The sequence below is a fragment of the Spermophilus citellus genome, assembly GCF_964194105.1.
Source record: "Spermophilus citellus genome assembly, chromosome: 11".
Classification (NCBI taxonomy): domain Eukaryota; kingdom Metazoa; phylum Chordata; class Mammalia; order Rodentia; family Sciuridae; genus Spermophilus; species Spermophilus citellus.
The window spans coordinates 6,244,909-6,258,587 of NC_138192.1; positions in this window are offsets into that span (position 1 = coordinate 6,244,909).

Consider the following 13,679-nt stretch of genomic DNA (forward strand, 5'->3'; position numbering starts at 1 on the left):
AAGAACGAAATTTGGGGAACCAAGTCGCCTTAGTGTACTGATCATTACCTGAAAGTATCATCCAGTTTGGGTGAAAAAATATTTGCTGAGATTTCTGGAGATTCGTAATTTTGGGAAGCCTGGCAACCCCTTTCCATGAAAGTGTTTCTCGCCAGTCACTGCTTAGGGTTACATCAAGAGGAAACAAATCATAGTGATAGAACGTGAAACTACTTTATTGTGTCAAGTTTCAAGAAGCTAGCACAAACCGTGTTGGATTTAGAGTTCCAAATACATCTATCAATATAGGAGAAAACAGAGTGAAACCTAAAAATTCAACCTGTTACTGGAAACGAACGCTTCAACATAGAAGAAAGAAATTTGGGGAACCAAGTCGCCTTAGTGTACTGATCATTACCTGAAAGTATCATCCAGTTTGGGTGAAAAAATATTTGCTGAGATTTCTGGAGATTCGTAATTTTGGGAAGCCTGGCAACCCCTTTCCATGAAAGTGTTTCTCGCCAGTCACTGCTTAGGGTTACATCAAGAGGAAACAAATCATAGTGATAGAACGTGAAACTACTTTATTGTGTCAAGTTTCAAGAAGCTAGCACAAACCGTGTTGGATTTAGAGTTCCAAATACATCTATCAATATAGGAGAAAACAGAGTGAAACCTAAAAATTCAAACTGTTATTGGAAAAGAACGCTTCAACATAGAAGAACGAAATTTGGGGAACCAAGTCGCCTTAGTGTACTGATCATTACCTGAAAGTATCATCCAGTTTGGGTGAAAAAATATTTGCTGAGATTTCTGGAGATTCGTAATTTTGGGAAGCCTGGCAACCCCTTTCCATGAAAGTGTTTCTCGCCAGTCACTGCTTAGGGTTACATCAAGAGGAAACAAATCATAGTGATAGAACGTGAAACTACTTTATTGTGTCAAGTTTCAAGAAGCTAGCACAAACCGTGTTGGATTTAGAGTTCCAAATACATCTATCAATATAGGAGAAAACAGAGTGAAACCTAAAAATTCAAACTGTTACTGGAAACGAACGCTTCAACATAGAAGAAAGAAATTTGGGGAACCAAGTCGCCTTAGTGTACTGATCATTACCTGAAAGTATCATCCTGTTTCGGTGAAAAAATATTTGCTGAGATTTCTGGAGATTCGTAATTTTGGGAAGCCTGGCAACCCCTTTCCATGAAAGTGTTTCTCGCCAGTCACTGCTTAGGGCTACATCAAGAGGAAACAAAACATAGAGATAGAACGTGAAACTATTTTATTGTGTCAAGTTTCAAGAAGCTAGCACAAACCGTGTTGGATTTAGAGTTCCAAATACATCTATCAATATAGGAGAAAACAGAGTGAAACCTAAAAATTCAAACTGTTACTGGAAACGAACGCTTCAACATAGAAGAACGAAATTTGGGGAACCAAGTCGCCTTAGTGTACTGATCATTACCTGAAAGTATCATCCAGTTTGGGTGAAAAACTATTTGCTGAGATTTCTGGAGATTCGTAATTTTGGGAAGCCTGGCAACCCCTTTCCATGAAAGTGTTTCTCGCCAGTCACTGCTTAGGGCTACATGAAGAGGAATCAAAACATAGAGAGAGAATGTGAAACTACTTTATTGTGTCAAGTTTCAAGAAGCTAGCACAAACCGTGTTCGATTTAGAGTTCCAAATACATCTATCAATATAGGAGAAAACAGAGTGAAACCTAAAAATTCAAACTGTTACTGGAAACGAACGCTTCAACATAGAAGAACGAAATTTGGGGAACCAAGTCGCCTTCGTGTACCGATCGTTACCTGCAAGTTTCATTCAGTTTGGCTGAAAAAATATTTGCTGAGATTTCTGGAGATTCGTAATTTTGGGAAGCCTGGCAACCCATTTCCATGAAAGTGTTTCTCGCCAGTCACTGCTTAGGGCTACATCAAGAGGAAACAAAACATAGAGATATAACGTGAAACTACTTTATTGTGTCAAGTTTCAAGAAGCTAGCACAAACCGTGTTGGATTTAGAGTTCCAAATACATCTATCCATATAGGAGAAAACAGAGTGAAACCTAAAAATTCAAAGTGTTACTGGAAACGAACGCTTCAACATAGAAGAACGAAATTTGGGGAACCAAGTCGCCTTCGTGTACTGATCATTACCTGAAAGTATCATCGTGTTTGGGTGAAAAAATATTTGCTGAGATTTCTGGAGATTCGTAATTTTGGGAAGCCTGGCAACCACTTTCCATGAAAGTGTTTCTCGCCAGTCACTGATTCGGGCTACATCAAGAGGAATCAAAACATAGAGATCGAACGTGAAACTACTTTATTGTTTCAAGTTTCAAGAAGCTAGCACAAACCGTGTTGGATTTAGAGTTCCAAATACATCTATCAATATAGGAGAAAACAGAGTGAAACCTATAAATTCAAACTGTTACTGGAAAAGAACGCTTCAACATAGAAGAACGAAATTTGGGGAACCAAGTCGCCTTAGTGTACTGATCATTACCTGAAAGTATCATCCAGTTTGGGTGAAAAAATATTTGCTGAGATTTCTGGAGATTCGTAATTTTGGGAAGCCTGGCAACCCCTTTCCATGAAAGTGTTTCTCGCCAGTCACTGCTTAGGGTTACATCAAGAGGAAACAAATCATAGTGATAGAACGTGAAACTACTTTATTGTGTCAAGTTTCAAGAAGCTAGCACAAACCGTGTTGGATTTAGAGTTCCAAATACATCTATCAATATAGGAGAAAACAGAGTGAAACCTAAAAATTCAACCTGTTACTGGAAACGAACGCTTCAACATAGAAGAAAGAAGTTTGGGGAACCAAGTCGCCTTAGTGTACTGATCATTACCTGAAAGTATCATCCAGTTTGGGTGAAAAAATATTTGCTGAGATTTCTGGAGATTCGTAATTTTGGGAAGCCTGGCAACCCCTTTCCATGAAAGTGTTTCTCGCCAGTCACTTCTTACGGCTACATCAAGAGGAAACAAAACATAGAGATAGAACTTGAAACTACTTTATTGTGTCAAGTTTCAAGAAGCTAGCACAAACCGTGTTGGATTTAGAGTTCCAAATACATCTATCAATATAGGAGAAAACAGAGTGAAACCTATAAATTCAAACTGTTACTGGAAAAGAACGTTTCAACATAGAAGAACGAAATTTGGGGAACCAAGTCGCCTTAGTGTACTGATCATTACCTGAAAGTATCATCCAGTTTGGGTGAAAAAATATTTGCTGAGATTTCTGGAGATTCGTAATATTGGGAAGCCTGGCAACCCCTTTCCATGAAAGTGTTTCTCGCCAGTCACTGCTTAGGGTTACATCAAGAGGAAACAAATCATAGTGATAGAACGTGAAACTACTTTATTGTGTCAAGTTTCAAGAAGCTAGCACAAACCGTGTTGGATTTAGAGTTCCAAATACATCTATCAATATAGGAGAAAACAGAGTGAAACCTATAAATTCAAACTGTTACTGGAAACGAACGCTTCAACATAGAAGAACGAAATTTGGGGAACCAAGTCGCCTTAGTGTACTGATCATTACCTGAAAGTATCATCCAGTTTGGGTGAAAAAATATTTGCTGAGATTTCTGGAGATTCGTAATTTTGGGAAGCCTGGCAACCCCTTTCCATGAAAGTGTTTCTCGCCAGTCACTGCTTAGGGTTACATCAAGAGGAAACAAATCATAGTGATAGAACGTGAAACTACTTTATTGTGTCAAGTTTCAAGAAGCTAGCACAAACCGTGTTGGATTTAGAGTTCCAAATACATCTATCAATATAGGAGAAAACAGAGTGAAACCTAAAAATTCAAACTGTTACTGGAAACGAACGCTTCAACATAGAAGAACGAAATTTGGGGAAACAAGTCGCCTTAGTGTACTGATCATTACCTGAAAGTATCATCCAGTTTGGGTGAAAAAATATTTGCTGAGATTTCTGGAGATTCGTAATTTTGGGAAGCCTGGCAACCCCTTTCCATGAAAGTGTTTCTCGCCAGTCACTGCTTAGGGTTACATCAAGAGGAAACAAATCATAGTGATAGAACGTGAAACTACTTTATTGTGTCAAGTTTCAAGAAGCTAGCACAAACCGTGTTGGATTTAGAGTTCCAAATACATCTATCAATATAGGAGAAAACAGAGTGAAACCTAAAAATTCAAACTGTTACTGGAAACGAACGCTTCAACATAGAAGAAAGAAATTTGGGGAACCAAGTCGCCTTAGTGTACTGATCATTACCTGAAAGTATCATCCTGTTTCGGTGAAAAAATATTTGCTGAGATTTCTGGAGATTCGTAATTTTGGGAAGCCTGGCAACCCCTTTCCATGAAAGTGTTTCTCGCCAGTCACTGCTTAGGGCTACATCAAGAGGAAACAAAACATAGAGATAGAACGTGAAACTACTTTATTGTGTCAAGTTTCAATAAGCTGGCACAAACCGTGTTGGATTTAGAGTTCCAAATACATCTATCAATATAGGAGAAAACAGAGTGAAACCTAAAAATTCAAACTGTTATTGGAAAAGAACGCTTCAACATAGAAGAACGAAATTTGGGGAACCAAGTTGCCTTACTGTACTGATCATTACCTGAAAGTATCATCCAGTTTGGGTGAAAAAATATTTGCTGAGATTTCTGGAGATTCGTAATTTTGGGAAGCCTGGCAACCCCTTTCCATGAAAGTGTTTCTCGCCAGTCACTGCTTAGGGTTACATCAAGAGGAAACAAATCTTAGTGATAGAACGTGAAACTACTTTATTGTGTCAAGTTTCAAGAAGATAGCACAAACCGTGTTGGATTTAGAGGTCCAAATACATCTATCAATATAGGAGAAAACAGAGTGAAACCTAAAAATTCAAACTGTTACTGGAAACGAACGCTTCAACATAGAAGAACGAAATTTGGGGAACCAAGTCGCCTTCGTGTACCGATCGTTACCTGCAAGTTTCATTCAGTTTGGCTGAAAAAATACTTGCTGAGATTTCTGGAGATTCGTAATTTTGGGAAGCCTGGCAACCCATTTCCATGAAAGTGTTTCTCGCCAGTCACTGCTTAGGGCTACATCAAGAGGAAACAAAACATAAAGATAGAATGTGAAACTACTTTATTGTGTCAAGTTTCAAGAAGCTAGCACAAACCGTGTTGGATTTAGAGTTCCAAATACATCTATCCATATAGGAGAAAACAGAGTGAAACCTAAAAATTTAAACTGTTACTGGAAACGAAAGCTTCAACATAGAAGAACGAAATTTGGGGAACCAAGTCGCCTTCGTGTACTGATCATTACCTGAAAGTATCATCGTGTTTGGGTTAAAAAATATTTGCTGAGATTTCTGGAGATTCGTAATTTTGGGAAGCCTGGCAACCCCTTTCCATGAAAGTGTTTCTCGCCAGTCACTGCTTAGGGCTACATCAAGAGGCATCAAAACATAGAGATAGAACGTGAAACTACTTTATTGTGTCAAGTTTCAAGAAGATAGCACAAACCGTGTTGGATTTAGAGTTCCAAATACATCAATCAATATAGGAGAAAACAGAGTGAAACCTAAAAATTCAAAGAGTTACTGGAAACGAACGCTTCAACATAGAAGAACGAAATTTGGGGAACCAAGTCGCCTTAGTGTACTGATCATTACCTGAAAGTATCATCCAGTTTGGGTGAAAAAATATTTGCTGAGATTTCTGGAGATTCGTAATTTTGGGAAGCCTGGCAACCCCTTTCCATGAAAGTGTTTCTCGCCAGTCACTGCTTAGGGCTACATCAAGAGGAATCATAACTTAGAGATAGAACGTGAAACTACTTTATTGTGTCAAGTTTCAAGAAGATAGCACAAACCGTGTTGGATTTAGAGTTCCAAATACATCAATCAATATAGGAGAAAACAGAGTGAAACCTAAAAATTCAAACTGTTATTGGAAACGAACGCTTCAACATAGAAGAACGAAATTTGGGGAACCAAGTCGCCTTACTGTACTGATCATTACCTGAAAGTATCATCCAGTTTGGGTGAAAAAATATTTGCTGAGATTTCTAAGGATTCGTAATTTTGGGAAGCCTGGTAACCCCTTTCCATGAAAGTGTTTCTCGCCAGTCACTGCTTAGGGCTACATCAAGAGGAAACAAAACATAGAGATAGAACGTGAAACTACTTTATTGTGACAAGTTTCAAGAACCTAGCACAAACCGTGTTGGATTTAAAGTTACAAATACAACTATCAATATAGGAGAAAACAGAGTGAAACCTAAAAATTCAAACTGTTTCTGGAAACGGACGCTTCAACATAGAAGAACGAAATTTGGGGAACCAAGTCGCCTTAGTGTACTGATCATTACCTGAAAGTATCATCCAGTTTGGGTGAAAAAATATTTGCTGAGATTTCTGGAGATTCGTAATTTTGGGAATCCTGGCAACCCCTTTCCATGAAAGTGTTTCTCGCCAGTCACTGCTTAGGGCTACATCAAGAGGAAACAAAACATAGAGATAGAACGTGAAACTACTTTATTGTGTCAAGTTTCAAGAAGCTAGCACAAACCGTGTTGGATTTAGAGTTCCAAATACATCTATCAATATAGGAGAAAACAGAGTGAAACCTAAAAATTCAAACTGTTACTGGAAACGAACGCTTCAACATAGAAGAACGAAATTTGGGGAACCAAGTCGCCTTCGTGTACCGATCGTTACCTGCAAGTTTCATTCAGTTTGGCTGAAAAAATACTTGCTGAGATTTCTGGAGATTCCTAATTTTGGGAAGCCTGGCAACCCATTTCCATGAAAGTGTTTCTCGCCAGTCACTGCTTAGGGCTACATCAAGAGGAATCAAAACATAGAGATACAACGTGAAACTACTTTATTGTGTCATGTTTCAAGAAGCTAGCACAAACCGTGTTGGATTTAGAGTTCCAAATACATCTATCCATATAGGAGAAAACAGAGTGAAACCTAAAAATTCAAAGTGTTACTGGAAACGAACGCTTCAACATAGAAGAACGAAATTTGGGGAACCAAGTCGCCTTCGTGTACCGATCATTACCTGAAAGTATCATTCAGTTTGGGTGAAAAAATATTTGCTGAGATTTCTGGAGATTCGTAATTTTGGGAAGCCTGGCAACCACTTTCCATGAAAGTGTTTCTCGCCAGTCACTGATTCGGGCTACATCAAGAGGAAACAAAACATAAAGATACAATGTGAAACTACTTTATTGTGTCAAGTTTCAAGAAGCTAGCACAAACCGTGTTGGATTTAGAGTTCCAAATACATCTATCAATATAAGAGAAAAAAGAGTGAAACCTAAAAATTCAAACTGTTACTGGAAACGAACGCTTCAACATAGAAGAACGAAATTTGGGGAAACAAGTCGGCTTCATGTACTGATCATTACCTGAAAGTATCATCCAGTTTGGGTGAAAAAATATTTGCTGAGATTTCTGGAGATTCGTAATTTTGGGAAGCCTGGCAACCCCTTTCCATGAAAGTGTTTCTAGCCAGTCACTGCTTAGGGCTACATCAAGAGGCATCAAAACATAGAGATAGAACGTGAAACTACTTTATTGTGTTAAGTTTCAAGAAGATAGCACAAACCGTGTTGGATTTAGAGTTCCAAATACATCTATCAATATAGGAGTAAACAGAGTGAAACCTAAAAATTCAAACTGTTACTGGAAACGAACGCTTCAACATAGAAGAACGAAATTTGGGGAACCAAGTCGCCTTCGTGTACCGATCGTTACCTGCAAGTATCATTCAGTTTGGCTGAAAAAATACGTGCTGAGATTTCTGGAGATTCGTAATTTTGGGAAGCCTGGCAACCCCTTTCCATGAAAGTGTTTCTCGCCAGTCACTGCTTAGGGCTACATCAAGAGGCATCAAAACATAGAGATCGAACGTGAAACTACATTATTGTTTCAAGTTTCAAGAAGCTAGCACAAACCGTGTTGGATTTAGAGTTCCAAATACATCTATCAATATAGGAGAAAACAGAGTGAAACCTATAAATTCAAACTGTTACTGGAAAAGAACGCTTCAACATAGAAGAACGAAATTTGGGGAACCAAGTCGCCTTAGTGTACTGATCATTACCTGAAAGTATCATCGTGTTTCGGTGGAAAAATATTTGCTGAGATTTCTGGAGATTCGTAATTTTGGGAAGCCTGGCAACCCCTTTTCATGAAAGTGTTTCTCGCCAGTCACTTCTTACGGCTACATCAAGAGGAAACAAAACATAGAGATAGAACTTGAAACTACTTTATTGTGTCAAGTTTCAAGAAGCTAGCACAAACCGTGTTGGATTTAGAGTTCCAAATACATCTATCAATATAGGAGATAAAAGAGTGAAACCTAAAAATTCAAACTGTTACTGGAAACGAATGCTTCAACATAGAAGAACGAAATTTGGGGAACCAAGTCGCCTTAGTGTACTGATCATTACCTGAAAGTATCATCCAGTTTGGGTGAAAAAATATTTGCTGAGATTTCTGGAGATTCGTAATTTTGGGAAGCCTGGCAACCACTTTCCATGAAAGTGTTTCTCGCCAGTCACTGCTTAGGGCTACATCAAGAGGAATCAAAACTTAGAGATAGAACGTGAAACTACTTTATTGTGTCAAGTTTCAAGAAGCTAGCAAAAACCGTGTTGGATTTAGAGTTCCAAATACATCTATCAATATAGGAGAAAACAGAGTGAAACCTAAAAATTCAAAGTGTTACTGGAAACGAACGCTTCAACATAGAAGAACGAAATTTGGGGAAACAAGTCGGCTTCATGTACTGATCATTACCTGAAAGTATCATCCAGTTTGGGTGAAAAAATATTTGCTGAGATTTCTGGAGATTCGTAATTTTGGGAAGCCTGGCAACCCCTTTCCATGAAAGTGTTTGTAGCCAGTCACTGCTTAGGGCTACATCAAGAGGCATCAAAACATAGAGATAGAACGTGAAACTACTTTATTGTGATAAGTTTCAAGAAGATAGCACAAACCGTGTTGGATTTAGAGTTCCAAATACATCTATCAATATAGGAGTAAACAGAGTGAAACCTAAAAATTCAAACTGTTACTGGAAACGAACGCTTCAACATAGAAGAACGAAATTTGGGGATCCAAGTCGCCTTCGTGTACCGATCATTACCTGAAAGTATCATCCAGTTTGGGTGAAAAAATATTTGCTGAGTTTTCTGGAGATTCGTAATTTTGGGAAGCCTGGCAACCACTTTCCATGAAAGTGTTTCTCGCCAGTCACTGCTTAGGGTTACATCAAGAGGAAACAAAACGTGGAGATAGAACGTGAAACTACTTTATTGTGTCAAGTTTCAAGAAGCTAGCACAAACCGTGTTGGATTTAGAGTTCCAAATACATCTATCAATATAGGAGAAAACAGAGTGAAACCTAAAAATTCAAACTGTTACTGGAAACGAACGCTTCAACATAGAAGAACGAAATTTGGGGATCCAAGTCGCCTTAGTGTACTGATCATTACCTGAAAGTATCATCCTGTTTCGGTGAAAAAATATTTGCTGAGATTTCTGGAGATTCGTAATTTTGGGAAGCCTGGCAACCCCTTTCCATGAAAGTGTTTCTCGCCAGTCACTGCTTAGGGCTACATCAAGAGGAATCAAAACTTAGAGATAGAACGTGAAACTACTTTATTGTGTCAAGTTTCAAGAAGCTAGCACAAACCGTGTTGGATTTAGAGTTCCAAATACATCTATCAATATAGGAGAAAACAGAGTGAAACCTAAAAATTCAAAGTGTTACTGGAAACGAACGCTTCAACATAGAAGAACGAAATTTGGGGAAACAAGTCGGCTTCATGTACTGATCATTACCTGAAAGTATCATCCAGTTTGGGTGAAAAAATATTTGCTGAGATTTCTGGAGATTCGTAATTTTGGGAAGCCTGGCAACCCCTTTCCATGAAAGTGTTTCTAGCCAGTCACTGCTTAGGGCTACATCAAGAGGCATCAAAACATAGAGATAGAACGTGAAACTACTTTATTGTGTTAAGTTTCAAGAAGATAGCACAAACCGTGTTGGATTTAGAGTTCCAAATACATCTATCAATATAGGAGTAAACAGAGTGAAACCTAAAAATTCAAACTGTTACTGGAAACGAACGCTTCAACATAGAAGAACGAAATTTGGGGAACCAAGTCGCCTTCGTGTACCGATCGTTACCTGCAAGTATCATTCAGTTTGGCTGAAAAAATACGTGCTGAGATTTCTGGAGATTCATAATTTTGGGAAGCCTGGCAACCCCTTTCCATGAAAGTGTTTCTCGCCAGTCACTGCTTAGGGCTACATCAAGAGGCATCAAAACATAGAGATCGAACGTGAAACTACTTTATTGTTTCAAGTTTCAAGAAGCTAGCACAAACCGTGTTGGATTTAGAGTTCCAAATACATCTATCAATATAGGAGAAAACAGAGTGAAACCTATAAATTCAAACTGTTACTGGAAAAGAACGCTTCAACATAGAAGAACGAAATTTGGGGAACCAAGTCGCCTTAGTGTACTGATCATTACCTGAAAGTATCATCGTGTTTTGGTGGAAAAATATTTGCTGAGATTTCTGGAGATTCGTAATTTTGGGAAGCCTGGCAACCCCTTTCCATGAAAGTGTTTCTCGCCAGTCACTTCTTACGGCTACATCAAGAGGAAACAAAACATAGTGATAGAACTTGAAACTACTTTATTGTGTCAAGTTTCAAGAAGCTAGCACAAACCGTGTTGGATTTAGAGTTCCAAATACATCTATCAATATAGGAGATAAAAGAGTGAAACCTAAAAATTCAAACTGTTACTGGAAACGAATGCTTCAACATAGAAGAACGAAATTTGGGGAACCAAGTCGCCTTAGTGTACTGATCATTACCTGAAAGTATCATCCAGTTTGGGTGAAAAAATATTTGCTGAGATTTCTGGAGATTCGTAATTTTGGGAAGCCTGGCAACCCCTTTCCATGAAAGTGTTTCTCGCTAGTCACTGCTTAGGGCTACATCAAGAGGAATCAAAACTTAGAGATAGAACGTGAAACTACTTTATTGTGTCAAGTTTCAAGAAGCTAGCACAAACCGTGTTGGATTTAGAGTTCCAAATACATCTATCAATATAGGAGAAAACAGAGTGAAACCTAAAAATTCAAACTGTTACTGGAAACGAACGCTTCAACATAGAAGAACGAAATTTGGGGAACCAAGTCGCCTTCGTGTACCGATCATTACCTGAAAGTATCATCCAGTTTGGGTGAAAAAATATTTGCTGAGATTTCTGGAGATTCGTAATTTTGGGAAGCCTGGCAACCCCTTTCCATGAAAGTGTTTCTCGCCAGTCACTGCTTAGGGCTACATCAAGATGAATCAAAACATAGAGATAGAACTTGAAACTACTTTATTGTGTCAAGTATCAAGAAGCTAGCACAAACCGTGTTGGATTTACAGTTCCAAATACATCTATCAATATAGGAGAAAAAAGAGTGAAACCTAAAAATTCAAACTGTGACTGGAAACGAATGCTTCAACATACAAGAACGAAATTTGGGGAACCAAGTCGCCTTAGTGTACTGATCATTACCTGAAAGTATCATCCAGTTTGGTGAAAAAATATTTGCTGAGATTTCTGGAGATTCGTAATTTTGGGAAGCCTGGCAACCACTTTCCATGAAAGTGTTTCTCGCTAGTCACTGCTTAGGGCTACATCAAGAGGAATCAAAACTTAGAGATAGAACGTGAAACTACTTTATTGTGTCAAGTTTCAAGAAGCTAGCACAAACCGTGTTGGATTTAGAGTTCCAAATACATCTATCAATATAGGAGAAAACAGAGTGAAACCTAAAAATTCAAAGTGTTACTGGAAACGAACGCTTCAACATAGAAGAACGAAATTTGGGGAAACAAGTCGGCTTCATGTACTGATCATTACCTGAAAGTATCATCCAGTTTGGGTGAAAAAATATTTGCTGAGATTTCTGGAGATTCGTAATTTTGGGAAGCCTGGCAACCCCTTTCAATGAAAGTGTTTCTAGCCAGTCACTGCTTAGGGCTACATCAAGAGGCATCAAAACATAGAGATAGAACGTGAAACTACTTTATTGTGTCAAGTTTCAAGAAGCTAGCACAAACCGTGTTGGATTTAGAGTTCCAAATACATCTATCAATATAGGAGAAAACAGAGTGAAACCTAAAAATTCAAAGTGTTACTGGAAACGAACGCTTCAACATAGAAGAACGAAATTTGGGGAAACAAGTCGGCTTCATGTACTGATCATTACCTGAAAGTATCATCCAGTTTGGGTGAAAAAATATTTGCTGAGATTTCTGGAGATTCGTAATTTTGGGAAGCCTGGCAACCCCTTTCCATGAAAGTGTTTCTAGCCAGTCACTGCTTAGGGCTACATCAAGAGGCATCAAAACATAGAGATAGAACGTGAAACTACTTTATTGTGTCAAGTTTCAAGAAGATAGCACAAACCGTGTTGGATTTAGAGTTCCAAATACATCAATCAATATAGGAGAAAACAGAGTGAAACCTAAAAATTCAAACTGTTACTGGAAACGAACGCTTCAACATAGAAGAACGAAATTTGGGGAACCAAGTCGCCTTCGTGTACCGATCATTACCTGAAAGTATCATCCAGTTTGGGTGAAAAAATATTTGCTGAGATTTCTGGAGATTCGTAATTTTGGGAAGCCTGGCAACCCCTTTCCATGAAAGTGTTTCTCGCCAGTCACTGCTTAGGGCTACATCAAGATGAATCAAAACATAGAGATAGAACTTGAAACTACTTTATTGTGTCAAGTACAAAGAAGCTAGCACAAACCGTGTTGGATTTACAGTTCCAAATACATCTATCAATATAGGAGAAAAAAGAGTGAAACCTAAAAATTCAAACTGTGACTGGAAACGAATGCTTCAACATACAAGAACGAAATTTGGGGAACCAAGTCGCCTTAGTGTACTGATCATTACCTGAAAGTATCATCCAGTTTGGTGAAAAAATATTTGCTGAGATTTCTGGAGATTCGTAATTTTGGGAAGCCTGGCAACCCCTTTCCATGAAAGTGTTTCTAGCCAGTCACTGCTTAGGGCTACATCAAGAGGAATCAAAACTTAGAGATAGAACGTGAAACTACTTTATTGTGTCAAGTTTCAAGAAGCTAGCACAAACCGTGTTGGATTTAGAGTTCCAAATACATCTATCAATATAGGAGAAAACAGAGTGAAACCTAAAAATTCAAAGTGTTACTGGAAACGAACGCTTCAACATAGAAGAACGAAATTTGGGGAAACAAGTCGGCTTCATGTACTGATCATTACCTGAAAGTATCATCCAGTTTGGGTGAAAAAATATTTGCTGAGATTTCTGGAGATTCGTAATTTTGGGAAGCCTGGCAACCCCTTTCAATGAAAGTGTTTCTAGCCAGTCACTGCTTAGGGCTACATCAAGAGGCATCAAAACATAGAGATAGAACGTGAAACTACTTTATTGTGTCAAGTTTCAAGAAGCTAGCACAAACCGTGTTGGATTTAGAGTTCCAAATACATCTATCAATATAGGAGAAAACAGAGTGAAACCTAAAAATTCAAAGTGTTACTGGAAACGAACGCTTCAACAAAGAAGAAAGAAATTTGGGGAAACAAGTCGGCTTCATGTACTGATCATTACCTGAAAGTATCATCCAGTTTGG